Source organism: Falco cherrug, chromosome 8, assembly GCF_023634085.1.
Source record: "Falco cherrug isolate bFalChe1 chromosome 8, bFalChe1.pri, whole genome shotgun sequence".
Lineage (NCBI taxonomy): Eukaryota > Metazoa > Chordata > Aves > Falconiformes > Falconidae > Falco > Falco cherrug.
In genome coordinates, this window is record NC_073704.1 from 29,128,608 (window position 1) to 29,156,177 (window position 27,570).

Below are 27,570 nucleotides of genomic sequence, written 5' to 3' on the forward strand. Positions count from 1 at the left end.
GGGTGTCAAAATATCACTGAAAAAAAGGGGGAGTTTGATACCTGCCTCTTACTTGTGCTTCTAAAAATCTCCCTTCTGCCCTCAGAGGCTTGGGAGCATTGCAAGATCAAGTCTGATTGCATATGTAGAGTGTGCTGAGCATAAGGTCTTTGTAATTCACATTTACCATTTTAGTTTTCGAATTCTAAGTATACAAGTCCTCAACTAAAATTAGCAGGCTTTCTGCCTCCAAAATGCAAAAGATATGTATTTTTTTCTTTATGAGTGTTAGCTCTGTCATTTACTAATGTAAGAATGTGTGTGACATTTTGTCAGTCATTCTTTTTTGTTTGACATACTGGAAAAAAACAGCTTGATGATGAAAAAGTGATGATCAAACTCTCCATGACCTGCAGGTTCTTTATATTGGTGTTAGAGAGTGCTAAAAGTGAACATTGAATCGTTAGCTCTGCTTGAAAAAATCACAGAATCACGGAATGGTCAGGGTTGGAGAGCACCTCTGGAGATCATCTAGTCCAACCCCTGCTAAAGCAGGTTCACCTAGAGTGAGTTACACAGGATCATATCCAGGCAGGTTTTTAATGTCTCCAGAGAAGGAGATCCCACAATCTCTCTGGGCAGCTGTTGCAGTGCTCTGTCACCCTCGAGGTGAAGAAGTTATTCCCCATATTCAAATGGAACTTCTTGTGTTGCAGTTTGTGCCCGTTGCCCCTTGTCCTGTGTCTGGGCACCACTGAAACAAGCCTGGCCCCATCCTCTTGACACTCGCCTTTAAGATATTTGTAGACCTTGGTAAGATCCCTTCTCAGTCTTCTCCAGATGAAACAGGCCCAGCTCTCTCAGCCTTTCCTCATCAGGGAGATGCTCCAATCCCCTCATCATCTTTTAGCCCTCTGCTGGACCCTCTCCAGTAGTTCCCTGTCTCGAACCAGGGAGCCCAGCACTGGACACAGCGCTCCAGATGGGGCCTCACCAGGGCAGAGCAGAGGGGCAGGGTCACCTCCCTCCACCTGCCGGCCACGGTCCTCCTCATGCACCCCAGGATCCCACTGGCCGCCTTGGCCACAGGGCACACCGCTGGCCCGTGGGCAACTTACTGTCCCCCAGCACTCCCAGGGCCTTCTCCCAGCAGGTCACCCCCAGCCTGTGCTGGTGCCTGGGGCTGTCCCTCCCCAGGGGCAGGACCCTGCACTGGCCTGTGTTAAACTCCACCAGGTCCCCCCCTGCCCAACTCTGCGGCCTGCCCAGGCCTCGCTGGATGGCAGCGCAGCCTCTGGTGTGTCACCCGCTCCTCCCAGCTCTGTGTCATCAGCAAACGTGCTGAGAGGACACTGTGCCTTCACCCGGGTCACCGATAGATAAGTTGCACAGGACTGGGCCCAGCACAGACCCCTGGGGAACACTGCTGGCCACAGACCTCCAGCTGGACCCTGTGCCGCTGATCATAAATGTGGCCTTTTCACATTTCTAGTAAATAAAACAAGACACTAAAGCTTCATCCCTGCTGAAGCCTCAAAGGACTTCTGCAATCCTGTCGTTTAATAACAGCATTGCTATTGAAGATCATTGCAGTCAGTGGGTGTATAAGAGGAGGTAATATCTGCTCCCAGAGCCAGCAGGAAAGAGCAGAACAGGCTAAAGTAAAAAAAAAAAAAAATTGAAAAAAAAAGGAAGTCTTCTAAACATCTATTATTGTTCTTAATCCAACAGGCACATATGCTTGCTAGAGGCCAGGACCAATTTCCTGGCTGGGAAGTCTGTGACTTCCCGAGAATGATACATGCTCCGGTCACGGCTATTGAGGCTGACATTCAGTGTATAAGGAAGTTGGAAAGCAGATGCCACAGTGACAATGATCACAGCTTTTCACCTGCATCTGCACTTTAGTTTCCCTACCAGCATCAGTTTTGCATGATACCGTGGTCCAGTAACAATAGCATGGCTGAAGGTGAATTAGCTCCACTTGGCTCTAATTGAAGCGTAAGGGTTGGAAGGGTGAAAGGAGCCTGACAACCATGGTGCCACCACCAAACCAAATCTAATCCAAATCCCTCTGATTGCTAACCTCCACTCTGTCCCCCAAATCATCACATGCAACAAAGCACTTCAGCCTTCCAGATCCCCCAGAAGCACCATTAATGTTGTAAACATCAGTACGCTGAGCCATCAGACTGACAGCAGTTTCCCAGTAGAAAAGGAAACCTAATGTATGTTGACATATGACGGGCACAGGAGCTGTGGTGCAGCCCTTTGAGGATCACACGTGCCATTTTCTCCCTTTCAGAACCGTTGAAACAACGGATTGTCCTTGCCCAAAATGGACAAGCTTAAGCCAAATGCTGTCAGGCCCTCTTATTATTGATAACACTTGACAGGACTGAGCTTTGCTTGATCTTTTTTTAGCCTTTTTGTCAAAATGGAAATGGCTTTTTTTATTTCTCCAGTTGTCTTTTCCACTCCACATTGCACACAGCTAGTCTAAATGTGCAAGAGGTATCAGTCCCTGCACGAAATACTGGGAACAGGGACATATAGCAAAGACCTTGCAGAATTTCTGGGTGTTTAGTAGCAAACTCCAGAACAAAATAAAATTCTGTGTGGGCATCCTCAGACCAGACATGAAATATTCATGCTAATGTAGCAATCTGCTGCTGGGTTTTAGAGGGTTAGTTTATTTATTTATTTATTTATTTGTTCTGATTTTTTGTACTCCAGTTAATTGGGTCTACCAAAGACAAAAGCTAATTTGTTTACCTGTAGAAGCCTTATCCTTTATTCTACAGGCATTTTCATTTTGTCCCTATTACTCTTTGTTAGAATTCAACCCGTTCCTCTGAGATGGTGAAACCAAGTTAGCCTGACAGGCAGTACAATGTTTGCAGACACCTAGCCAGTCATGTCCTGGAATAGTTGTCACCAAGAGCAATTTTAGAGGCAAGTGGATGCCTAAAAATAAACTTTTATATATATATTTAAAAAATACTCTTTTTTTTTTTTTTTACAGGAGTCAAAATTATCACAGTTGGAAACTATAAAATGCCTGAACTACAGCTCAAGTTTGAAGTTGAGCCAAAGTGAAAGCCTGAATGCCAAAACGTTATTAAATACTAGGGTGGCATGGGACATACTTTACAAAATTTCTCATGGCAAATACTGTACTTCTCATGACATAGATTGCTACTTTTTCTTTGCTAAAAATACCAAAATAAAAACTATCAGAGGTGAAGAACCGGAAATAATTTCTTTCCACTAAACAAATTTGTTGCTGCTGTTATTTACCATAAAAACAAAGAAAGCACCAGGCAAAGACTTGGGAAACATGATTATTTTCTGTTGATAGTTCTCTGTATAGTCCTTAGACAACTTTGGTTTAGCTTTTAAGACAGTTGTGATTTCATGGGCTCCACTTAAGGCACATATATAACCATCATGAGAGGAGCCTTTGAAGAATCTACCTGCTCAGTTTTAGGTTTTTGGACCTAAACTCTTTGGATGATTTGGTAAAGCACTGAACATCTTTAAATACTGATTTTACTTTATGGTTCCTCTGTCAAATTAGAATTTATCTTCTACCTCTAGCATGTCTCATCTATGTAGATTGTAAGTGCTTTAGGATAGCAGTTGTCGTTCAGTGTGTGATCAGAGTCCAAGACAGCAGATCTGTGACGAAGCAGTGGGATCTTTCAACTGATACCACAGGAAAGTACTAATAGTAGCAGGGCCATGATAACAGCTGCAATTTCTGACAGCTACGGGAGAGAGCCAAGAAGGATGAGGATGAAGGCCACTCTTTTCAGGGTGACTCTTACAAGATTGGAAAACTCCTTGGCAGGGCAGCTGTTGGGGTAAGTTTGTCCAGGTGGATTTTGTAATGGAGGAAATAAAGAAGGAGAAAGAAATGTGGGTTTGGCATCTGAGGTTATAAAAGTGCAATGAAAACTAGAACTGTGCTTGGTGATATTGTCCTGTTGAAGGAGTCCAGCACAGGTGTCATCTCACTTTCTGGATTTAGATGGTAGCTCATACAGTCTCCAGGCTGCAGCCCCCCGGCTTTGTGCCATGCCTGGCCATGTACACAGGCTGCGGACAATCTGTAAGTCATTAGAGGTTGGAGAAAGATTAAAAAAAAAAAACCAAAAAACAACAGCCGGGAACAAGAAAATAAGCTAGCAAGTTTCACACTGTTATTTCTCCTACTTTAACCGGCACTAACTAAATGCAGCAAGTGCTCCTAGACACACCAAATCGACAGCCAGGTATTTCAGGTCTGGTTATGCTTCTCTCACATGGCACCTTACACAAGCATTGGCATTTCTGTCTCAGCTGTTTGGACACAGAGCAATAAGCGTCAGGGCTGAATGATTGGAGATGCCCTTTCCAGAGCCCTACTTGATGAATAGCGTACAAAAGCACATGATGGACCTTTTTGCTCTCCCACCTAGAGGGATAGCCAGCCCTGACCCAGGCAGTGTGCATTACAGTCAGCTGATACATCAAATTGTTTGGTTTGTGGTTGGTTTGTTTGTGGTATGGGGTTTTTTTAATTGAGGAGTGGAGTCTGGGGAGAAGTGACTTCAGACTGAAGACATTTTGTCTGACAGCCTATTAATAGAACTGATGTCCAAGATGGGCTAAGTATCACTTGTGGAGAAGCTGACAATCTTTTTGAAAGAAGCACTCTGGAAGTGTCTTCAATATGAACTTCTATAAAAAAGATTCCAGAAAGAAAGTGTGATCTCAGCAAAGTCCTTCACACTTTTAACTCCCTTGCAAAAAAATAACAGAACAAAGAAGCAAGTTCCGGGTACAGAAAACCTACCTGGAGTTGGCATAAGGACTTTGCAGGACTGGAGCCAAAACCCTTGGATATTAACATCCTGCTGATTTAATGTTCAGTCAATTACTCTAATAAGCAGTGACCTTCAAATGGTTGCTTAGTTTCTCTCCATAGGTAAAGCATGTAGATCCCTGCTTCCCTTGCCTCTCTGTGAGGTGTTTCACTTGCAACACTGTTTAAGCTGGAAAAAAATGTTCAGGATTGGGACTGCCAGGTTTATTCTGACCTTGCATGACCCTAGTCCCTCCAGAAATAGCTACGTTCCTAAGGCCACTCTTATTTAAAGCCCATCTCTCCTCATTTATGGGAGGAAATACTACTCTTGCAAATTCAATGAATGTGTGCACTTTTTTTGTATTCCTCAATCTTACAATCACTCTAAGGATGCAATCCTGGAGGGAAGGACTCAAGTGATTTAAAAAAGCCTCCGAGGCATGGAGAAGAGACATATCTCTTTTGTCACATAACAACTTACAATCTTTCAAAATTACTAAATTGGGATCCTTAGAAGTGCAAAACACCTCACTGTGCTATTTACAAAATACCTGCATACTTTGGGGCATTTAGGTTTTAAACCCCTCAAGCTGTTTTTCACCTATAAAATGAAATAATAATATCTTCCCACTTCAGCAGAGTGATGTGGGCTTATATCGTCACACCAGTAGCCAGCAGCAGTTCATTACTGCCCTCAGGTGTGAAAACAGCTGCTGGCACAAAGCCACTGCCATAAAAGACTGCAGCTGGAGCAATGTGTGTGGTGTTAAATACAGACTGGGAGGCTGTGGGAGCTGTTAGGTGGGCTAGAATGGCAGCATGGGAAGGCTGGAGGAGCTGAAGCAGTTGGAAAGACTACTGAAGGTTCCTCTGCTTTCTATGAGTACCAGATTTCTAGATTAGGATTTAGAGCAAGGTCTACAAAAAGAGAAAAGGAGCAAGAAGTAGTAGGATTTTGAGTGGATGGAGAATCTGTGCTAAGCATGCAATTCTGGGATTTAGATTAAAACCTAAATGATTTTGCCATCTCTATGCTTTTTTTTTATTATTTGTCATGGTAGGTGTGTATATATGTACCTATATAAAAATACATGCTAGGCTGTGTTATGCTTTACCCATAAACAAGTGTCCTAGGTACAGGTGGAGCTCTTTGACAGACAGTTTGGGTTTCAAAACTATTTTCTTCTTATGCAGGGAAACTATTTCCTGGTCCTTCATAGAATTAACTCTGCCTTGATTTTTTTTTTTTCCTATAGTAATATTGGAAAGATTTTTTTCTCTTTACATTTAAAAATCAAAATGAATGGTTAAGGCTCTTTTAAAGAGCCTTTATGGGACTTTAAGTGCTCACAGCCAGTGTGGAACATCTCTTGCCTTAAAAGCTGCTGTAAGTAACTTTATATTCACCCTGTTATGCTCCTAGACTGAGCTACTCGTCACTGCGTAGCTTGGAGTTGATGAAAACCAAAGGAATATCATGAAGTTAGTGAGCATGGAGCTGTTCTGCAATAAAAGGAAATTCTTCTTATTTCTCTGAAGAATAAGGCACATGGATATCCTGGCTACCAGCAATCCCTGAAGCAAATGGTCTCCTTCCTTTGCCAACCATTGCCACAGCTCCCTTGTCTCAGTTACAGCCAATTGAAATGTTATCTGAAAGCCTCAGCTTTACTCTTATCCTCTGGAAAGAAGTGAAATGATATGATAACAACCAGAATGCTGTCACTGGAGCACCCAGTTTATAACTTCAGCATGGTAAGAACTGCAATTCAGCATGAAACTCTTGGTGGGGCAGTGGGGGAATGATCTCTGTTTCTTTAACAGTAAAATTGCCTGTTAATCAGTGTGTTCCTCTCTTAAAAAGCAAACTTGGCATTTTGCTGGTTAGTCAGTGGTGTTCACTGGAAAGGGCACAGCACCTGTTCAAAAGTATCATTTTAATGGAACTTTACCAATATAAAAAGCATTTCCATGTTGGGAATGTTTCCTTGGCTCAATAAGAGCACTAAGAATGAAAATTTGGGAACTGATCCCAGAATAAGTAGGAGGCTGCAGCCTTTTCCCTTCTACCCCCAAGCTGAATATGGAAGAGAAATGTTCTGCCTGATCAAGCTCAGGAACGCAAACCTGAGACCCCCATGTCTAACAGGAAGGGTTTTGGTTTGTGGGATTTCTGGTTTTTATTCAAATACTCTCTTCCTCCCTCTTCTGTCAAAACAACTGTGATGTGAAGCAGTTTTTCCTCTAGCATGCAACAAGAGAAACACAAATTGGTATGCTTTCATGTGAAGCATTTTTCCCCAGCAAGTCCCTAAAAAAAAAAAAAAAAAAAACCAAAAAAAACCAGTATGTCTGCAGCTGTGCCATCTCCTATGGCAATGTAGTCTGCAGGTAAATGAGTGACCTCTCATGCCCATTACAATCTTAAGGGAAGTATGTGTGGATAGATGTTCCATCTTGTCTGTCTGATTCCAATTCAGCATTTATATTGCCTTAAAAGTATGCTGAGCTACAGGTCAAAATTCCCTTTTGATGAACTAGAAATAAATTATTAGGGTGATGATATACATGCAAAATGTAAAAAATCAGCCCTGGATATCTGTAGAAATTCCATATTATATTAAGGATCTGAGATATTATTCCAAATTTCAAAGTCATTTCTATTCAGATAACTACATTTTGTCTAGTTTGGTCAGCTTACAACCTGGTGCCCTTAGGTAAATCTCAATAATGACTTGTCAGAACTAGATCCTGCACCACAGTGTGCAGACACCCACTCTCTTCTTCTTGTTTTTCTGAAATCACTACAAACTATTTCAGATGTGCAATATGCCTTTGACTTCTGATATCATAAAAATCAAATGATCTATGAATTTTGTGCTTTTTTTAGTATGCTAGCTTCGGTTCCAGTAATCATGGGGCTGCTGCAGATACAAGACAGTTTCCACTCCTGTGAGTCTGCAAACCAGGATCTAGTTTTTTTTTTAAAGTGCATTCAGTGGTTCAAAGTCATTACAGACATTAAAGCTCATCAGGCGGTATTGCACCTCTGGCAAAAAAAAAAAAAGACAATAGTGATATTCTCTTCTAACATTAATGTCTGTCTGGTTAGGTTTCTTTGAGGCAGGAGGGGTCTTGGTAATTTGAGAGCCTGAAGGTGTAAAAGTTGCTTTATCTGTGACCTTGAGTAACTTCCGTCTTTTTTCCAATTTTTGAATTAAGTGCAGTTCTAGACAGTTATCAATATATAGCTCTTGATACATAGCTTCAATAATGAATTGCTACCTAATTTTACTAAGCTTTAATAATTTTTATCAGTGGTGTCTCATTTGCAAAGCAAGAATACAACAAATATTTGATTTAGGTTAGGTGTAGTCATCAACTCCCAGAAGCAAGCAGAAAAAACAAGTATGTAAACGCAGAGATACTGAATGCTTTGCATAGAAAACATGTCAGTTACTTTGCAGTTTGCTTTGGCCTGGATAATCTGAGTTATTTTGCTATTAATCCATCCCCTTAGTTTTGTATCACGCCTTGCGACTGTGATACAACACCCACTGATCTTCATAGGATCATAGAATCATTCAGACTGGAAAAAAAACTTTAAGAACATGGAGTCCAACTGTTAACCTAGCTCTGCCAAGTCCACCACTGTGCCATGTCCCTAAGCACCACATCTACATGCCTTTTGAATACTGGTGACTCAACCATCTCCCTGGGTAGCCTGTTCCAATGCTTGACCACCCTTTCAGGCAAGACATTTTTCCTAATCTTCAATCTAAACCTCCCCAGCACAGCTTGAGGCCGTTGCCTCTTGTCCTGTTGATTGTTGCTTGGGAGAAGAGACCGACCCCCACCTGCCTACAACCCCCTTTCAGGCAGCTGTAGAGAGCAATAAGGTCCCCCCTGAGCCTCCTCTTCTCCAGGCTAAACCGCCCCAGTTCCCTCAGATGCTCCTCACAAGACTTGTGCTCCAGACCCTTCCCCAGCTCTGTTGCCCATCTCTGGACGCGCTCCAGCACCTCCATGTCTCTGTTGTAGCCAGGGGCCCAAAACTGAACCTGGGATTTAAGGCGCAGCCTCACCAGTGCTGAGCACAGGGGGACGATCACTGCCCTAATACAAGAATTTCACTTTTTCCTGTTACAAAAGGCTGCTCTAGTCAGTATTGGGATAAAACCAGGCTAATAATAATTTTTCAATTGTAAATATACAAATAAATTATTTGTATTGTTCAGAGACTTACAGTTTCTCAGCATAATGTAATGCAAGTCCAACGCTGGATGCAGCAGTCTTCTGCAGTAAGGCCTAGCAGAAAAACCTGAATGATTTCTCATCAACATGTGTAACACAAGGAAGGTGAATCAGTGAAAAATACTAGGCAAGATCAATTACTATTAATTCATTTAAGGAATAAATTTTAAAATTATGGTTAATTTATTCTTTTCACAGATAAAATCCGAGGCCCACTGGTAGTGCAGAGGATTTTGTCATTGACTTGAGAAGGTATGGAAGGCCAAGTGTTTTAAATATACATTCAAGCTAGTTTAAGCAAATAAAGCAATTATTTATCATTCATATTCACAGAATAAACTTGCCAGTTAGCTCCCTGAAATATTTGTTGCTATTACACTTATGCATAATTTATTGCTAAATTTGTTTACATGTGCTGTGTTTGAAAATGAAGCAGCATGAGAGCAAAGAACATTATAGTTTGCCCGTTATAGAAAAGAACAGAGTGTGAGGAGGCTTTTTTATTCCTGCTGTATTAAAAGTGGTAAGTTGAATACAGGGACTGAAGTGCCTTTACGGACTTACATAATAAATATAATGTTCATCAGTTCTCCTAGCTAAATATTGATCATTATTTCCCACATTAAGGATCAGTCTGTGCCCATTTACTCCACAGAAAGGAGTCTGTGGGTGGAAGGAGTAGTTTCTAAAAAGTTTGTGCCCTTTCTCTCCCACAACTGTCACCTTGTGCTGATGAACTGAAATACCAGAGGGACTGAAGCTGTCCTCAAATGTTTTCATCTTAAGGACTGCTGGGTTATAGATGTTCCCAAGCAGCTGGAGTAATACATAAGTATGTCCATGCTGTGAAGGCTTCAGGTGTCCCTGGGGCCAGCAGAGAGGATGGTTGCTGAACATGATGCTGGAGGGGCCCGGGGCAGTTGTGGGAGTCCCTGTGCTCTCCATCCCAGCCTAGCTCCATGCAGCTCCACCCTAGCACATGCCAAGTCCTCAGCTACAGTGCCATCAGCACAGCTCTAGCAGCATCAGCAAACAAAATTTGTGACAGCAGAGGCTCCCTTGCTGCAGCTCCCAGTTTTGCAGCATGATGTGGTTCTGTTAGCGCAGCCAGCCATCTCAGTGAGAGGGCCCAACAGGGAAACTGTACATTTGGCTCCAGAATTCCTCACTGAAAAGGAAATGTTTCCATTAAAAAATGTTTTCGTGTCTATCTGTAGGTACTGTAACTAAATAATATAAAACTCTACTGAGTTGTTTGGCACTGCAGTGGCAAAGAGGGATAAATGCTTAGAGAAGCATCTTAATTTTTTCTTTAAACTAAGCATGGATGAAAATCAGTGCCTCTCTTATGTGGTGATCACACACAAACCTGTGTATCGCAGAAGGCATGGACTGGGAGTATGGTCAGAGAATTCAGGGAAAGTTTTGTCTTTTACTGAGGTCAATAAATGTTTCTTGCAGGCAATGGAAATCAACTTGCAAAGAAATAAGTCCCTAGAAACAGAATTTCCCCTAGGCAATTACAGACTAGCACACATTGCCTTTTGCATAGATGAGCTTAAAGAAATAAGCAACAGGCAGGGAGCTGGGAGATCCTGGCAGAATCCTGATTCTGCTGCTGATGGCCAAAATAGACAATTTTTCCCATCTCTTTTTCCCATCAGTGAAGTGAAGGCTGTACTTTTCTCTGAAGAGTGCTGTACCATTTCAATATGTAATGTCAGGACAGTGCTTTGACCATATAAGCACCATATAAATGCTAAGTGCTTAATTCACCATGCCCTGTGCTGCAGTGGTGAGGCAATAGGGTATCCCTTCGATCTCATGCACAGGCATCCAACCCAACCTGCTGTAGTGACATTCCTGGATGAGTATTCAGGGCCAGTTACTCAATCCCTGAAATATATTCTTTTTCTCTGGTGTGCTGATACTCCTGCCCATCTGTCTGCATAGCCCTGTGCCCTCTTGAAGGGTCTTATTTCCATGTTAGGAGCTCACCGGGCCAGCAGGTGGGAGAGGTGTGTGCGCACAGCACACAGATCAAGGAGATCGCTGCCTAAGGTGACAAAGCCTTTCCGTGATATGTTGGCCATGGTAGGCAGCCTTTCTGTAGCATGTGAGTGGCAGTTTCCAGCAGAAATACGTTCACATGTTTGTGTCTTCTCTATGAATCAGCAGCAGTAATGGCTTGTATGCAAAGACTATTTTATTAGTCACAAAATCTGCACTGTTAGGGCCCACTTTACAATTTAGCTGGTCTAACTTCTATTTTAGCACAGAGCCAGGACAGCCTTTTCAATTGTGTTATTGCGGTACTGCCCATGAACAGCAACTGCTGCCTAAGTAGGAGAAATTAGGATATCAGCTGAACTGCCTCAGAGCTCCTTTAGATGAATGAACCTCAAGGATTGTCAGACAAAAATCAAATGCACCAAGATTCAGATTAATTGTGCAATGTTTCAGCATAAGAAAACAATCCATGCAGGCGCAATGTGAATTTCCATCTTCTTTCATCAGCTGAACATCACCGTGGTCTTAAGGTTGCTGCTGCCCTTGAGTTTTACAGGCAATCTGTGCCTCAAACACCAAATACTGTCCCTGGATCAATGCCCAGAGTGAAGGCAGCCAGGGGCCGTTGTTGTGGTAATGGTAGACTTGAAGAAAAACGTAGATGAAATAAACCCAGACATGGAGCCAAATAGCTGGTTTCTCTGCAGTCCTTAATCCAGAGCTGCCTCCAGCACACAGAGGTGCCAGCGTGCACATCAGTTGGGTGTTTCTGGCCTGGCTGTTGTTTGTTTTTATGTTCCTCCTTCCCCTGGCTCCAAGAAAGGCCAAACGAAGGACGCCCAGAAGTTGGGAGGGGAGCTGGCCAACCAGACCATCCAGGCTGGATGTAGGAAGCACTGGGGATCAGCAGATGCTTTGTGGGATTTGTTTCCCTGATCAAAACACTGGAATATTCAACCTGGGAAAATGTTCATTTCATCTACTGCTAACAAGAACAACCAGCACCACGAAAGCATGGCTGTCAGCATGATATGTCACTGCCAGCTTAGATAATTCCCTCATGCCACCCCCCACCTTCAGCAATTGTTTTATAAGTTTGGAGAACCCAGAATAGTGTGATTCATGCAAATATTATTTTTTTTTCCCAAAAAAGAGAGTGCTTCTACACTAGTATCTTTGCCAAGAAAAGCTGGAAAATGTGAAACAAAATATTTTAACAAGTTGTAGGAAACAAACAAGACAACTGTGATTTTAGGAACAGCTTCCAGGTGTTTGAGAGATGTGTACGGCTCCCGCAGTCAGAGTACTGAGCACCACAAGCCTGTGTCGGTGCAAAAGGGAAACAGTGCAAAGATCTCGACCATTGCTGAGCCCTCATGAACATGCTGTTTTCCTGTGTCTGGGTCTAAACAAGAGCAAAATGAGGCCTAATAATCTTTCGGGAGACTAAAACTGTTTTACTCTAATCCTCTATTGAGAGAAACAATAAAATGTAGCACAGTGGTTTAAAATATATAAACCTACATTTCACTGGTACAAAATCATTAGAGTGTCTGTCCATAAATTCTTGCACCAGTCTAAGCTATTTAATTGGCAAAATACATACTATATAGCATGAACTTGAGCACTTAAATTTAATATCAGCTCAGCTTAATCTCAGGTGATATTAATCACTAATTAATACTTTTCAGGGGTTTTGTTCATGCAGAAAGAATCACTACTCTAATTACCACTTGTTTGATAATGTGCCTTTATCTTGATTTTAATGGGACTGCCGGTTTATTTAGATGCAAACATCTAAGGATTTTTACATCCCCAAGAGCAATTGCTCTCTTAAATACTTTCAGTGATACAGTTACTTTAAAGCAATAAGCAGTGCAAGAAGAGCCAGCATGAAATTACATTGTATCTCCAGAGCTTTGTAGTTATATAAGAACTCTTGGCATATTCTGTTAATTAATGGAATATGTTGACTGTGGGGTTTTGAAGTTATTACTTTTATTAGTTTAAAAATCTTTAACTGGGATGTCTGTGTACTATTTCTATTATTAATTCAATCCAGAGGTGTATGATATTTTCTGCATTCCTATCTTAGCCAAGGGATGAGCAAAATATAAGAGGACAGAGATTCAGTCAGTCATATGTCACCCCACATTCCAACACTGTGAGCGTATATACATATTTTATGTATATATTAGCAGTCCCCAAAAAGCATGAGAACAAATTAACATTTTATGCCACAGATTTGCTACACTAAATCTAGCAATTTTCCAGTGTAGGCTGATTTTTAAAGTACTAATATTTCTCACATTAATTTTCGTATCCCGTAATGTATAACACAGTACTAATTAGAAATTTTCAAATGTAAAAGAAAAACAAAAATCCTCTACTTTTACTTTCTGAAACTGGACTGAAAAAACTGTAATGCACAGTTAGATAAGGTTTCTTCTTGTGTTTAAAGGACTAGAAGCCAGTAATCTCTTTTACTTTCTCTTATTTCAATTTCCATGATTTCTGACGAAGACTTAATTGCTGAATCTTTTTACCTGCCTGCAAAATGAATAATAGATATATATATAAATGATTAATGTAAAAGACCTGTAGAATTTAGTCATTTTACCCCTCCTTTTCTCGGTGAGGGCAGGTCAGGTGCAAAAATACTTTGCTTCAGAAAGGTGTCTGAAAAATTAATTCATTAACATTCATTAGGCACTTGTAATGAAAAGTGAGACTGGAGTACAAAGAATTACTATTTTCTTTCTTTACATTCCTCAAACTAAATTGGATTAATCAGATTAGAAGCGGTAATAAAATATTAGAGCCTGTTCTTATCTCTTTGCTTCCTCCCATCAGTTATAAATGAGTACACTGAATGCTACTTGCTGTTGCAAGGCAGCAACAATATTTGAGGCACTCTGAGATACCTTCTCATTTTGAGGCAGAAAATGGTTACGGAAAGATCTTATTTTCTCACTGAGCTCCACTGCTGGGGTAAAGGAGGGAGTGACTGCGAATCAGAGGCATTTCCTTTTTTCTTCTTTTTTCTTTTTTTTTTCTGTGAAAAACACAATAGCTGTGGAATTTCTTAATTCCCTCATAATTACCGAACTTTTTCTGCCCTTAGCCACATACCTGACAAGTAAAACTTAGATCCCAACTTGCCTTGCCTTTTGCTGCACAGAGGAGTGGGCAGCATCGTTTTCCCTGCTTTGGTGTGGCTGCTGGGCAGTGCTGCTCTGACACTGCCTGTGACCTGTTGACTTTCCTCTCATCTCAAGGGGTGACATCACCTTGTCTAATGTGCTGTGAAACTGTGGTGCAATCTTGCTTCTCATCTCTGCCTTCAGGTGCAGAGGAGGAGGATGCTGCAGCCAGAAATGAGCTTGATCTTTAATAGCAGCTGGAGAGGGCTGGGTCTTATGTGAGATCTGAATCTAATTTTTGTGATTTGACCCATCTCTTCTCAAAAGCCCACTCACAGCAGTGAGACCTTTCTCACTACTTTGGCATTTTGTCCTGTGTGTTTCTCTTTGTACAAACCCTATCTTTATCAGCTGTCTAAAGCAATTACCATCCAGCTTCTCAGTTTTGTGAAGAACCTTTTCTATAGATCTTTTTTTCATTAAAATACGATGAAACAGGTGAAACACTTTAGATGGGTTTTAATCATAGTTTTCTTCATTTCTGTCAAAGATGAGCACAGAAGAGCAGCTTTTTTTTCCTACCAGATGTTTTCAGCAAGCCCTGTGACTGTCAAAAGGACAGCTGCATGTGAAGGCACACAAAGGACACTTGAAGAGCTAAATGCACCTCTAGGATCTCAGAAGCTCGGTGGAGACAGACATGTAACAAGGGGGGGATAGATCTCTACTCCCAAGTAATAAGTGACAGAACAAGAGGAAATGGCTTCAAGTTGTGCCGGGGGAGGTTTAGACTGGATATTAGGAGAAAATCCTTCACTGAAAGGGTTGTCAAGCACTGGAACAGGCTGCCCAGGGAGGCGGTTGAGTCACCATCCCTGGAGGTATTTAAAAGGCATGTAGCTGTGGCACTCAGGGATATGGCTTAGTAGTGGACTTGGCAGTGCTGGGTTAATGGTTAGACTCAATGATCTTAAAGGTCTTTTCGAACCTCCACGACTCTATGATTCTAAGTGTCTTCAACATGGACCCACAGTACCACAGCCTATGGTGCAGTATCCAGAGGCAGCAAATAGGCTGTATTAATCCAGAGAACAAAAGAGTTGCACAACCAAGTGTATCTTAGATCACAGTACATTTAGAGCTAGGATTTTTTCCTCCAGGATCATATAAAAAAAATTTAAGTGTAGTTCTTCCTTGAGGCCTACATCTTTGTCAGCACTTCCCTAACAGCTTTTTCTGTCCATCTTATATACATAGGGAGGAAAAATCACTAAAATCTCCATCCTTGCATTCTCCCTCAATGAATATTTCCTCGATAGATTTTTCCTGAGTGTTCTTATCTCCAGTTAGGTAATTCAGGAGACAGCTGCCCACGCTGACCTTCAGGGCTCTCCAGATCTATGGTACTGCCTCCTCTTTGTCTTTCCATCACATCCCTCTCATGAAGAAGCTGTCAATCACAGGCCTTCACAGAGAGCTGGCTGGCTCCTTCCTCAGCACTGCTGACTTTCGCTAACTCCATGGCTCTTGCACTTGGAGCTACAAACCAACTCCCACAGCAGTCTATAATTTCTGTATTTTTAATATGTGTGGTCTCCCCCCACCTCTTCTTTTAACATCTCACAGCAGGCAAGAAGCTCTGTGAGACGGTCAGCAGGAGGACTGAGTTCATGTAAGTAAAAAGAAAAGAGTAACAACTCAAGTCTTCCTCTATCTGGGACTGAATCACTTTGAAGACGCACAAAAGCAATACTCAGTTTTACTGTGGGGTTTTTTTTCATCTTCACATACTCTTCATGCTTCCCAGGGCCCTGGTTTGTTCTAAGAATTATTGAAGTCAGATTTCTGCTTTCGTCTGTGCATAAATTGGGATCCAAAAGTCTTGAAGTAAGCATTCTGAGTAAGAGCTGTAACTTCAGTCAGCCAGGCTGAAGTGAGATGAACTGAGCAGATCTATTTCTTGGAAGGTAAATAAAATTTCTACCCACAACAAGCCATGAATTTCATTTATTTCCACAGCACCTTCCAAATACATTTGTGAAGTCAGAAGAGAAGGAATCATATTCCCTTAAAACACACACACAAGGGGAAAAAAAAAAAAAGGAAAAAAAAAAACCAGGTTAATTAGGTTTTAACCTTAATTTGTATTCATCTTTTAGGAAGTGAGAATTTAATTTTTAAGAAACATTTTTCCTACACCTTTGAAACATAATCTTCAAAACTATTAGGAAAATATTTTATTTCAAAGATCTTTCAGTTAAGAACTCATTTGAATATTTAAAATTCTGGTGATAAAGATTCTTGCTGCTAAAACACCTCACTCTCGCTCACTTGGAACAAAGCAGATCAGCTATAGAAGACATCAGAGTCAATAGTTTGACCAATACATTTTCAAGGCCAATGTCACAGTCATTAGAATTCACAGTTCACAGTGAAAGTTGGAGAAATTCATGCCATGATTATTTTGTATTAAGCCTATACGTTCTGGCTGACATAGGACCATATTTTAAAACAAAACTCCCCAAGTGGATTTGAAGTTCTACCAAAGAATACAAGCTTTTTTAATCTAAAGAATTCCAGTAACAGAGTTCAAAATGCAAATTGTACTGTTGTCATACTTATGGTCCAAGAAACTCACAAGTTTCTAGCAAAGTCATCAAGCCTCAGTTTGTAGTTCCTACCTCTTGCTGCTAAATTGTAGCCAGCTGCTCTCAAAACTTCCTTCTCCCCCAGAAGTGAGAAAAGTTGTGGTCTAACAGGATCTCCCCCCCAGCATAACCCACATTCCCTCTGTGACGTGGTTCCTTGCAGTGAGTCTTACATGCTGAGAGAGCAGAAACTGAAGATGTTATTGATGCCATACACAGTAGCAATGCTGTTTCCCTACTCTGAGTCACATCCCTGTTCCAGCTAGCCAGCAGTCCCGGTTCCCTGGGGACTGTTGCACCAAGAGCTCACACTGTTATCTGCCTTGTCCCTTGAGCAAAAAAACATAATCTCACATGTTTTGAAACACTATCTATTCTTCTTCCTGATGTAGAAAAAGTCTGTTACTGAGTTCAAGTCATCCTTCCTTCAAGGAATGAGGTCTTTAGGAAAAAATGTCAGTATGAATGATAAAGTGGAATGAAATCAATATTAATCCTTCCAAGTCTCCTATGTTTTCATCTATCTCCTCGTTTTTGTGTATGGGCTCTTCTGTATCATTGTTTTTTGAAACAGCATTTTCGAATTCTAAAGAAAACAGACTTGGGGTTAAGTGTTGGATCATTGTCCCCAATGAATTTTTTCATTTGTACCTTGTGCCCACTAGAAACTGAGCCTTGGAAGTCCCAGACATTGATTATTTTTGTGTGTGTGGGTCTGTGTAATGCATGTTGCATCCTCTTATAGAAACAAAGGACACATATTTGCTTTTATCTGCACTATGGAGTCAAAACACCACTGTTCATTGTGATGAGCATTGTCAGCAGCAGTCTCCTGCCAACTCTCCTCCTCCAGATTCATATTCATTTGTTAGGTCTAATTAAAGACCCATGGTACAAAGAAGCTTAGGGCTACTTTACATTCAAGCTCCTCTGCTTTTGACTGATAGTACGCCTTCTGTGTGCAACATTTTCAGATTGTGTAGAAATGACTTACAGTGACAGATTGCTTTTGTACGTGCTGGCTACTGTCCATTTCATTTTCATTATACATTTCATTGTGTACTTCAGAGAGAGTTTGCTAAAGATTTGCAATATTCCAAATTTATAGTGGGATCTGAGTGCTCTAGGGATAGATGAGAAAAGCCTGGTACCTTCCATCAGATTATCCTACAGCAGCTTTAAAGGAGCTGTGAAGCCTGTATCAGATGAGAACACTGTGAAAGAGAATACAACACTTGCTTTTGTTGCAGTTCTCTCCTTTTCCTCTCTACTATTCCACAAGAGTATTCCTAAGAGGACTATATATCATGCAGGAACTTGGAAACCGGGCTTGGCAATCAATCCTGAAAATCAGCCTGGGTCCTTTCCAGGTCAGTAGTGTTCTTCAGATTCAGTTCACAGCCTTCTGGGGATACCTTTCTCCCCGTGACATTGAGAACCTGGCCCTGCCCAAGGCAGCCCAGAGACTGCCCGTCAGGCCGCGTGGGTGGCGCGCAGGGGGGGTGGCACAGACCAAGGGGCGGAAGTGTGATGGCTAGGACCTCTCCACAGAGGGGTTTGGTTTTCTTGGAACTATGTCTAAAAAAGTCAGGGCAGTGGAGAGGGGAATCCAAACCTATTGCCTAAGATTTTCCTTTTATTTAATCACTTACTAGGTGAGCCCCACCTTGATCAGATGGAATCTAACTCTGAGATATCAGGGGAGAAGGGAGTTTTGTCAAGTCTTCGAAAGAAAAATAATGCCTCTTTGCAAAATTGTTATCAAGTACTGCATTCGACTCCACTTCCTCAATAGCAGGAAGCCATTAAGAAATTGTGGTAATTGGCAAGGACTGATTAAATGTTTTGGCAGGTCTGAGAGTAGGAAGAAAGTGGATTTTCCAGAAGAGAGCATGTGTTTGCATTCAGCTCCTCCAGTTTTCAGCCTGGTATCTCGGTTTAACCTGCTGATGAATGTGTGAGTTTGTGTTAAGACACTAGACTGCAAACGGAACAGCTGAAGCACAGCTGTAAATTTCCTTCTGCTGGATCTGTTGCAATAGTAGCAACCTCCTACATGGAGTAGGGTAGGGCAATAAATTCTTACACCCTGATTTCAAGATTCACAAGAATGTTTGTTTTCATGTCAAACCCCTTGCAGAATACCCACATTATCTGCTCAGCTACAAGCTAAAGCCAAAGATTAGGTCCATAGACCTTTTGCTCACCACATTTGCAGTCTTGGAGAAAATTAAGAAAAAAATAATTTCTTTTTTCCTTCAAAAATACTGTGTTGCTTTATTGTGGTCATCATATTGATAAAGACAGACCTTTGCATATAAGGCAAATCAGAGATGAGATCTGATCACAAAACCATAGACATTACACCTCTTTCTAGGGACAGCCATTTACTATAGCTGCATGGCAACAGTGTCCCATCTTCCCAGTAAAACATTAATATAGTGGTAGGAATAGTATTAGTCCATGTGTTATATCAAGATACTGGCTGAGATCAAGAGCATGCAATACCATATCTATGTCAATAATACTTGTCTGGAAATTTGTACTCGGTATTTAAATAAAGGACATTGTCTTGGCATTGGAAAGCAGAGCAGATGTATGCACTACTAGGCACTGTGTGTTGCCTCCGCTTATTAAACAGTGTAAGTGCAGTTACTTCATATTGTACCTGGGGAACACACTCATCCTTCTTCTCTTTTTTTTTTTTTTTTTTTCCCCTCAGCTAACGAAGGAATTGAAAGGAAATGTGTCTGTTCATGAAAATATGGACTTATTCCCCCTTCTGGTTTTGCACCAGACTAAGCCCAGTTTCTATTCTTCAGTTTTGATCGACCCTGACATTTCTCATTCAGAGAAGTGTATTTCATCCAAGCAGTCTTGTCTGTATGGGCCCAGACATCAATATGAAGGATTTTAAGGTTTTAAACGTTAAAGCTGAAACTATTTCAGTTTTCAAGGTTTCAGATCCTACTCTTATTTCAGTGAGGAAGGCATTAGCTATTGTTTTATGGGAATTCTTCCCTGAAAGAACTGCCACCAGTACTACCTGGTCCCTCAGAGGCCACCAGTGTCTGCTCGTTACTTTTGTTGATAAGTGTTAAGTGCATGGTTGACTTTGAAGCAAGAATCTTAAACTAACCAAGACAATCCATTCTTGCTCATGATAATGTCAGCTTGACTATAAAACCACTTGATTTATAAAGATCTCTCTTGTGCAGCTAAATGCCTGCTGTCCATACTGTAAATAAAACAGAGTATAATCAGTATGATAAGAAAACACTTTTCCTGCCCAAATGCCATGTTCTCCACTAATTTATTTTCTGTACCTCTTGTGACTTCTCTTACTAATCGTAAGTTACAGGGCAGACAAGTTATTCCACAAGGGTCAGAAAAATTTAATGAATTTTTCTTACAGGGCTAAATGTCTTCACAAAGACTCTTAATTGCTGACAGAAACCCACACTAATATGAGTCTATCTACAAGGTGACTGCAAGATAAAGTTGACTGAACTTTGATGTGGCTACTAGTTTGTGGCCTCAGAAGGCCAGGCTCAGCTCCTGATTCTGCCATAGGTTTCCCAGTAGGGCAGGATTTAAAATTAAACTTGCTGCCTTGCAGGAGAGTGTTCAGCATTGGTATATTGATTCATTTTCTCCCTTTTTTGATCTGAGAGTTATTTAAGTATCTTACATCAAGTGGAATTTCTGATGATTTAATATCCACTAAGGGAAAGAGACACTACAGGCTAATAGCTGGCTTGCTCTGCAGGCTGGAAGGAAGACTTCACTAGAAAATCTCTACTATGTAAACCTTTAATTATTCTAGATAAAGCAGAAGAATTTTGACTAGATGAGACTAGGTGCTCATCCAGGATAATTCTCCCACCCAAGTATTACACTAGGAAATGCCTGCCTGGCCTTCATACAAACTGGCAAAGTGAGTATCTTTCTCCCTTAGCACTGTGAATGAGAAAAGAGGAGGCACAGTTCTTGCCAGCTTTGTGAATGCAGTATTTGCCCAGAAGAAAATTGTTCAGTCAAGAATAGCAGAAGTGTCTTTATGGCTGAATGAAAAGTTTGTTCTTATCTATTTTGCAAATCCCTAGAGCTAAAAACTGTAAACAGACATATGGAGATGGTGGGAGATGACACCATAGCCTTGGATCCTGCTGTGCAGGAAGCTGACTTTGGAAAACTTAAGACAGTGGCAGAGATGTTCAGAATGCACCACACTCCTTCAGCTGGCCAGTGATCTTCTTGAAGGTTTCCAGTGTACTGTAATCAAACTAAATGTATTCCCAGCCTGACTGAATATTAAATGAAGACAAGTTACAAAAGCAAAGCTTGCTGTTGAAAGCAAGAAAATGCAACCCAGGAAATGCAGTACAGTTTAAACTTGCTTTTATCAATGAAGTGGGAAAAGCTTCTGGGTTCATTTAGCTCATGGTGATGCTGGTAGCAGCACCTCATCTACAGTAATAGAGATATATGTGAATAAGGTGTTGTTAGAGAGAAGAATCAGTCCCTACAATTTAGGCACAGAAGTGACAAAAAAGTATGAGGAGACGAACCCCAGAAATAAAAGCTCTCTACCCTCAAAAGACACATCTTTCAAACAATTGGCCAATTGTTCTATAACCCCTTGTGAAGGAATGAGTGTTGTCTGCTAAGATTTCAGGAAATAAATACAACACAAACCACATTTTCTTTGTCAAGATGAAAATTACAGGCATCAAGGGTCCTGCCTCTGAGCTGTGTTTGTGCAAAGCTTGACAATTTTTAAGGTTCAAACAAGCATTGACAGATGGACAACTGAAGTGGAAGCCATGAAATCTCGGGTGAATGTGAATGGCCAACTAGCTAGATTTCAATCAGCTCTATCAACCATCTCTTCAGCTCCCCAGTAAACAAGGAATCTGAGAAGATAAGCATTTCACTAGCAGTGTTTTTGTTCTCAGAATGATGACTCAGTTTTATCAGTGCTAAGGTGGTAAGGAAGTCTTAGGAATGCATATGTGTAAGGCTGTCCACAAACTGGTTTTTTCCTGTGATTTTCACTCTCATCAAAACAAAACCAAAGTATTCCTTTGAGCTTGAAATATATACACTTAAAATAAAAGAATTTGATTTAGAAATGTCATATTAGTATGCTGTAGTGTGAAGCTTTTACTGTCTCTTAAGTCTTCTTCCATAATGCATCATGCCTGAGCTGTTTCAATAGCGGACGATTTCTGAGCAAAAAAAATGCCAGTAGAAAGCAGACAATTTAATATTAGAATCTTCTTCAGATGCTTTATCTTAAAACATTGGGAAAAAAAGTCATATCCCAAAATGTTTTCTACAGAAAATTCTAAAACTCTGTCTCCTTGCTCCTGGAAGACAAAGCTCAGAGTTCATACTCTTGTTTTGCTTTATCAACTAGATTCTGATTCTTCATTCAAGTATTTGAAAGTAAGGCCTTTCTATTCATTTGGAAAAGATTTTCTTGGTACGTGATTTTTTTGTTTTTACAGTATTTCTTCTGCCACAGTACCTTATAAAAGCTTTGCAATGTTCTCCATACAGTAAGCCCAACCAAAATAGCATGATAAGTAGGATACTATATTGGGTTGCAGAGGATCTCAGTTCAAATTCCTTCTCTGCATGATCTAGACATGGGGCTTGAACCTTGGATTTTTATCTCTTAAACAGGTTAGCTTGCAGGCCAACAGGTTAGTTTGCAGGCTACTTCAAATGTCATGCTTTTTCTGTGTGGAACAAAAGTACCATTTATTGAGGAAAATCTCAGGTAACTGTACTGACATGATTGTGGTTACGGTTCCTTTCAGTTTGACTCTGCAAGTCTGTTGTTGCACTGAATGACAGACAAATAATATTCCCAGACTGGACTGGATCCTGTCTTCACATAGTTATCAGACAAGATCAATGTAGAAACTTTAATGCCTGTTCTCCTTCAGCTCTCCCTTTACTGCAGCACAGAGTAACTTCCAATCCAGATAATGAAAATTAATGTCAAAGGGGATAAGTATCTAAATCATTTTCTTGGTCTAGTTTTTAACACCAGCCTGTATCACCTTCAAGTTTTGGCATGTCTGTGTTCCCCTTATTTTCCCGTGATTTCAGCCAGTAGCAGAGAAGACAGAGTAAAGTCTTTTGTCCCTCTTCCTCCTGCCTGATCACTTGCTTTCTGCAAGTGGGCAGGAAAAAAAGTCACAGGTGTGTTTCTTTCCAAAGTCAGGCTGTCTGTATAGACTCTATGAGAGCAGAAAGCCCGAGGGCAGAGTCCACATCATTCCTACAGTTTAATTGCTTTTGCATTCTTCAGCTGATGCTTGTTTTCCTGAATCATTCACCCTTTCCTTACAGGAGAAGGAGTTGAAAGAAAGAAAGTTTTTTTTTTAATCTGCTTGCAGTAAACCCCTTCAGTGAATTACAGCATTTGCAACAACCTGTGGGGCACATCAAAAAAACATAGAATCATTTACATTGGCAAAGACCTGTAAGATCAAGTCAAACCTTTAACCCAGCACTTCCAAGTCAACCACTAAACCATATCCCTAAGCATAACAACAACATGTATTTTAAACACTTCCAGGGATGGTGATTCCACCATGCCCTTGGGCAGCCTGTTCCAACACTTGATCATCCCTTCAGTGAAGAAATTTTTCCTAATATCCAATCTAAACTTTCTCTGGAGTAACAGAGAAGAACATGCAACCAAGATAAAAAAGGGACCAGGAGACGACCTTGTCTTCAGTTTTGTCACTCATGTGCTTTGATTTGCCATTCTTCTCAGGCATGTTTTCTAGGAAGCTGTGCTCACATATTCTGACAGTCCTGCTAATTCTACCAGCTCAGTGACATTTGAAAATTTGGTTACTAAGTTGAGCATATCTGAGCTCCCACAACTTCTTTTAAAAAGATCCAGGGTTAGTTGTTAGTTTTAACGTGTAAAAGATTTACACATGCGATCATATTTATTTATTAATGTAGCCCATATACTTAAACATGCACAAATCCATTAATGTGTGCACACACACACACACAGAAATAGATATGTTTAATCTCCTCAAAGACAATGAATCTACAAATGCAAGGATGGTCCTTGCATAGAGTACAGAGAAAAAGACACATTTTATCTTAGGAAAAAGGAAGATTCTCATGACGTTGAAATAGAAAATTCAGCCATTTGTTTGTAAGTCTGTACCTCGTACCATGAGCACAATGCTTATTTACTCTGATATTCTCCTGGATAAATGCTTCTAGATGAAAGAGAATTGAAATCTATTTGGCAAGAGGGGAGGAAAGATTATTTGTGGTTTTGCTGGCTGGAATGCAGTGATCTCTTCCTCTGCTGCAGAGAAAGAAAAAATAAATATGGCTTGTCCTGTAAATTTTGTTTCAGACTTGTACTAGAATTCAAATCCTTCTTGCAAAAAATGTGAACCAAACCAATGGAATGAGAGGTTTAATAAATACAGTGGTCTAAAGGAAATAGTATAGCAATGTTTAATTAATATCTGTTGTGCTTCAGAGTCAACACAATTCCTTTTTTTTCACTTTGCTGTGAGAAGATAGCACTTTTTTACCATAACTTACTCCAGACTCTTATATCAGTAAATAACAGCAAAGAAATGTATCTCCTGAAAGAAAGCTCAGCATTATGCAAAGAGTGATAAACTTCTCAGAAGGTGTTTACAAATGCATTCAGTGAAACAGAATTTTAATGAATTGTGCCACATAATCTTGCAGTTAATGAGCTGTAAATGCCTTTGTCAATTACAGTGACTGGAAACTAACTCTTTTGGATTCCAGATCAATAATGGGATTCTTCTGCACATTTTTATTTTTTAAGGGAAAATTAGGATCTAAGAAAAATAAAAGGTATCTTTGTCATATTAGGCATCTCAGAAAAGTCCCTCATTGCTGTAACAGAGCTATCTATATTCTTATTATTTGTAAAATCATCTCTCAGCTGCATTAAAAGAAACAAACCTTCTGAGACCAAATGGCAGCAGTGTTGTAAAATGCCAGTGGCAAAACCAGAAGAGACTGACAACTTCAGTAATAACTAGGAACATTTTCCAGGAGTTATATTAGATTCAACTACTATACACAACCTCCTAGAAAACAAAAATTATCCTGCTCTACCTTTGCTATCCACCCTAATTACTCTGCTGTTAGAAACTGGGCACTTTAAAGCTCTCTGAAAGACTGGTTCATCTGTTTGTATCTTATTTTAAGGAAAAGGTGTGCACACATTGCTTTTTTTCCAGGTGAGGTCACTATTCTTGCCTAGGAACATAACATTATAACACATCAGAACTGCCATAGTTCCCAAGAAAATTAAATATTGTGACCAAGCAGTTCTGTGATTCTATCCAGCAAGTAAAATATTCTTTTAAAAAACAAAGATTGGGCTCGATATTTTAATGTCTTCAAAATCTAAAGGAGATGGGACCAGCATTTATCAAAGAAAAATATGGAAGACAGGTTTATTGCTTGTAATCTCCAATTTATTATGTGACTTTTTCACAGTATGATTCTTCTTTTTCCTTCTCTAAAGATTTTTTTCCTCTTACTCATGCCTCAGTGTGGAGGATCCATTAACAGAGGAACCACATAAAAAGTAATTTCAAGGAAAAGCCTTATAAAATGTGAAAAATTAAAGCTGTGCTCAGATCCCATTAAGAAAAGAAATTGCCTTGGGGCACCCACTAAATATGTGAAATCCATTTCTGCTGAAGGGCTTCAGAGTTTATTCCTCTCTTACAAATGCAATTTCACAGCACAAGTTGAACGTTTAAACAAAGCGAAGCAGGATCTTTTCCCAGTTAGCGTTTTGATTGTTGCCAGGTCACCAAGTGCAAATTTACGTAAGAATCTGAGATTATATAAATCTCAACCAAGAGGCTTTGAGGGCATTTCTGCTTGGGAAGACTAAACCAGGAAATGCTCTCAGTATGGAGGGTTTACTGTTATTATTAGTATTTGTTTTGCTCCGGTTTATACAGGAAGATGGAGAAAGCTGTAGCGTTAACATCTCCTTTCCTTAAGTGGTTCATTTAAGCTCCCCTGATGACCTAGCTCCCTCTGGCCTTCTGTTCCTGCTGCTGGCATGCTGACACCTCACACATTTCTGGTGCAGTGCCCTCACTCATCTTCAGTTCCGCAACCCCACATACAAGACTAAGGGAGCAAAAGAAAATGAGCCACCAAAGAGGATGTCTTGTCCCTGCTAAAACCCACCACTGCCACCTGCTTATTCCCCCATGTCCCATGGGGAGGTGTGCCTGCCGTGCACTTCTGGGGACCCTAGCCCAGCTCAGAGGGGATGTGAGAAGGCAGCCGTCTTTCAGCCTTGCTGCTGGAGAGAAGCTCTTCATCCAGATGGCAATGAACTATCTGTTTAGGCTGCTTGATTGAAATACCCTCAGGACGAGCCCTGCTTTCTCCAGTAGCTATGGAACCACATGCTGCTGGTGGTGTCTGAATGTAAATCTTTCCTGACAAAAGCCAATGAACCAGGCTTTTTTAAGCAGACACACAACAATATGGTAACAACCCCATGTTGGCTTTAGGTCATCTGTATTTACTCTTTTTTACCATTACTCCATAAAACTCAGTGTATCTTGGGACAGATCAGATTGGAAATCACAGTTTTGTCCTCTTCCTGAAATCACATCCTGCTGTGTCTTGAGAAAATGGGCTTTGTCCCCTCTCAGTTGCAGACAGCTTACTATCTGATAGCTGAGGCTTCATCTCCTTGCCCAAAGCCATCTTGCATGCCCATCCATCCCTGCTCCCTTGAGACAACAGACCCAGTCTAGTGGCAACTGTCAGAGTTGTTTTCATCATTTTGCTCCACTCTACAGAATGAAAGATACCTCCAGTGCTGCAAGACTTCTGTGGTGAGAACTAACAACTTGCCTGCAAGTGCTCCAGAAGTCGTAAGTGAGAATTTGACTGTACAAAATATCCAGAGAGGAAGAAGTGTTTCTTCCCCATGTAGTTTTCTTAGTCACGATTTCAAGGTAATGCCTGGAAAGGAGAAGGTTATTGGGTCGACTCTTCTAAAGAATGTAACAAGCAAAAATGACTGTAAGCCTAATGAAAAGTCAAAATGTTTCTAATCCAGCTAAGATGTATGAAAGAGGTCCCTATGGCATATATATTACTGGTTGCAATTTCTCAGATGGAAATATATGGTAATAATTAAGCCTATTGGCACAAAGCCTGTCCTTCAAGAACTGTATGCCAGCCCCCATGAGCTTATGGTAAACTGCTGAATTGTTCCAGGGTCTAGATCACAGGTGTTGTCTCTTACCATCCTATTCCCAATGCAAACATGCAAAAGGGATGTTTCATTTCACACTTAAAAATTAGAAATTAGGGGGGGGGGGGGGAAGCTTTTCTTGAGGTAATTGTGCTGTTTTTAAAAAATGAATAGGTCAGTTCTGAAAATAGGTCAGAGTGAAAACTGCTAATGCAGTACCACCAAAGCAAAGCGCTGAGCATCAACAAATTATCTGTTCTCCTGCTAACTCCTTTGCAATATATTGCTTGGCTAATATTGTCCCTGTTTGCAGACTCTGAATGGGTAATTATAATGTTGTTCTTCCTATATAATTTTTCAATTTCTTTCTTACTGAAACTACTGGACCTTGTCTGACAGTTCCTTAGT

General features: G+C 40.7%; 1 long non-coding RNA gene across 1 annotated transcript; it reads left to right on the forward strand.

Annotated features, from left to right (window-relative positions):
• The first annotated feature begins 5,991 nt into the window (after nucleotides 1-5,991).
• LOC114015679 (uncharacterized) lies at nucleotides 5,992-27,105 on the forward strand. Its single transcript, XR_003559722.2, has 3 exons — nucleotides 5,992-6,586; nucleotides 9,284-9,337; nucleotides 26,762-27,105. It is a non-coding gene; the product is annotated as an uncharacterized LOC114015679 (long non-coding RNA).
• The last annotated feature ends 465 nt before the right edge of the window (nucleotides 27,106-27,570 follow it).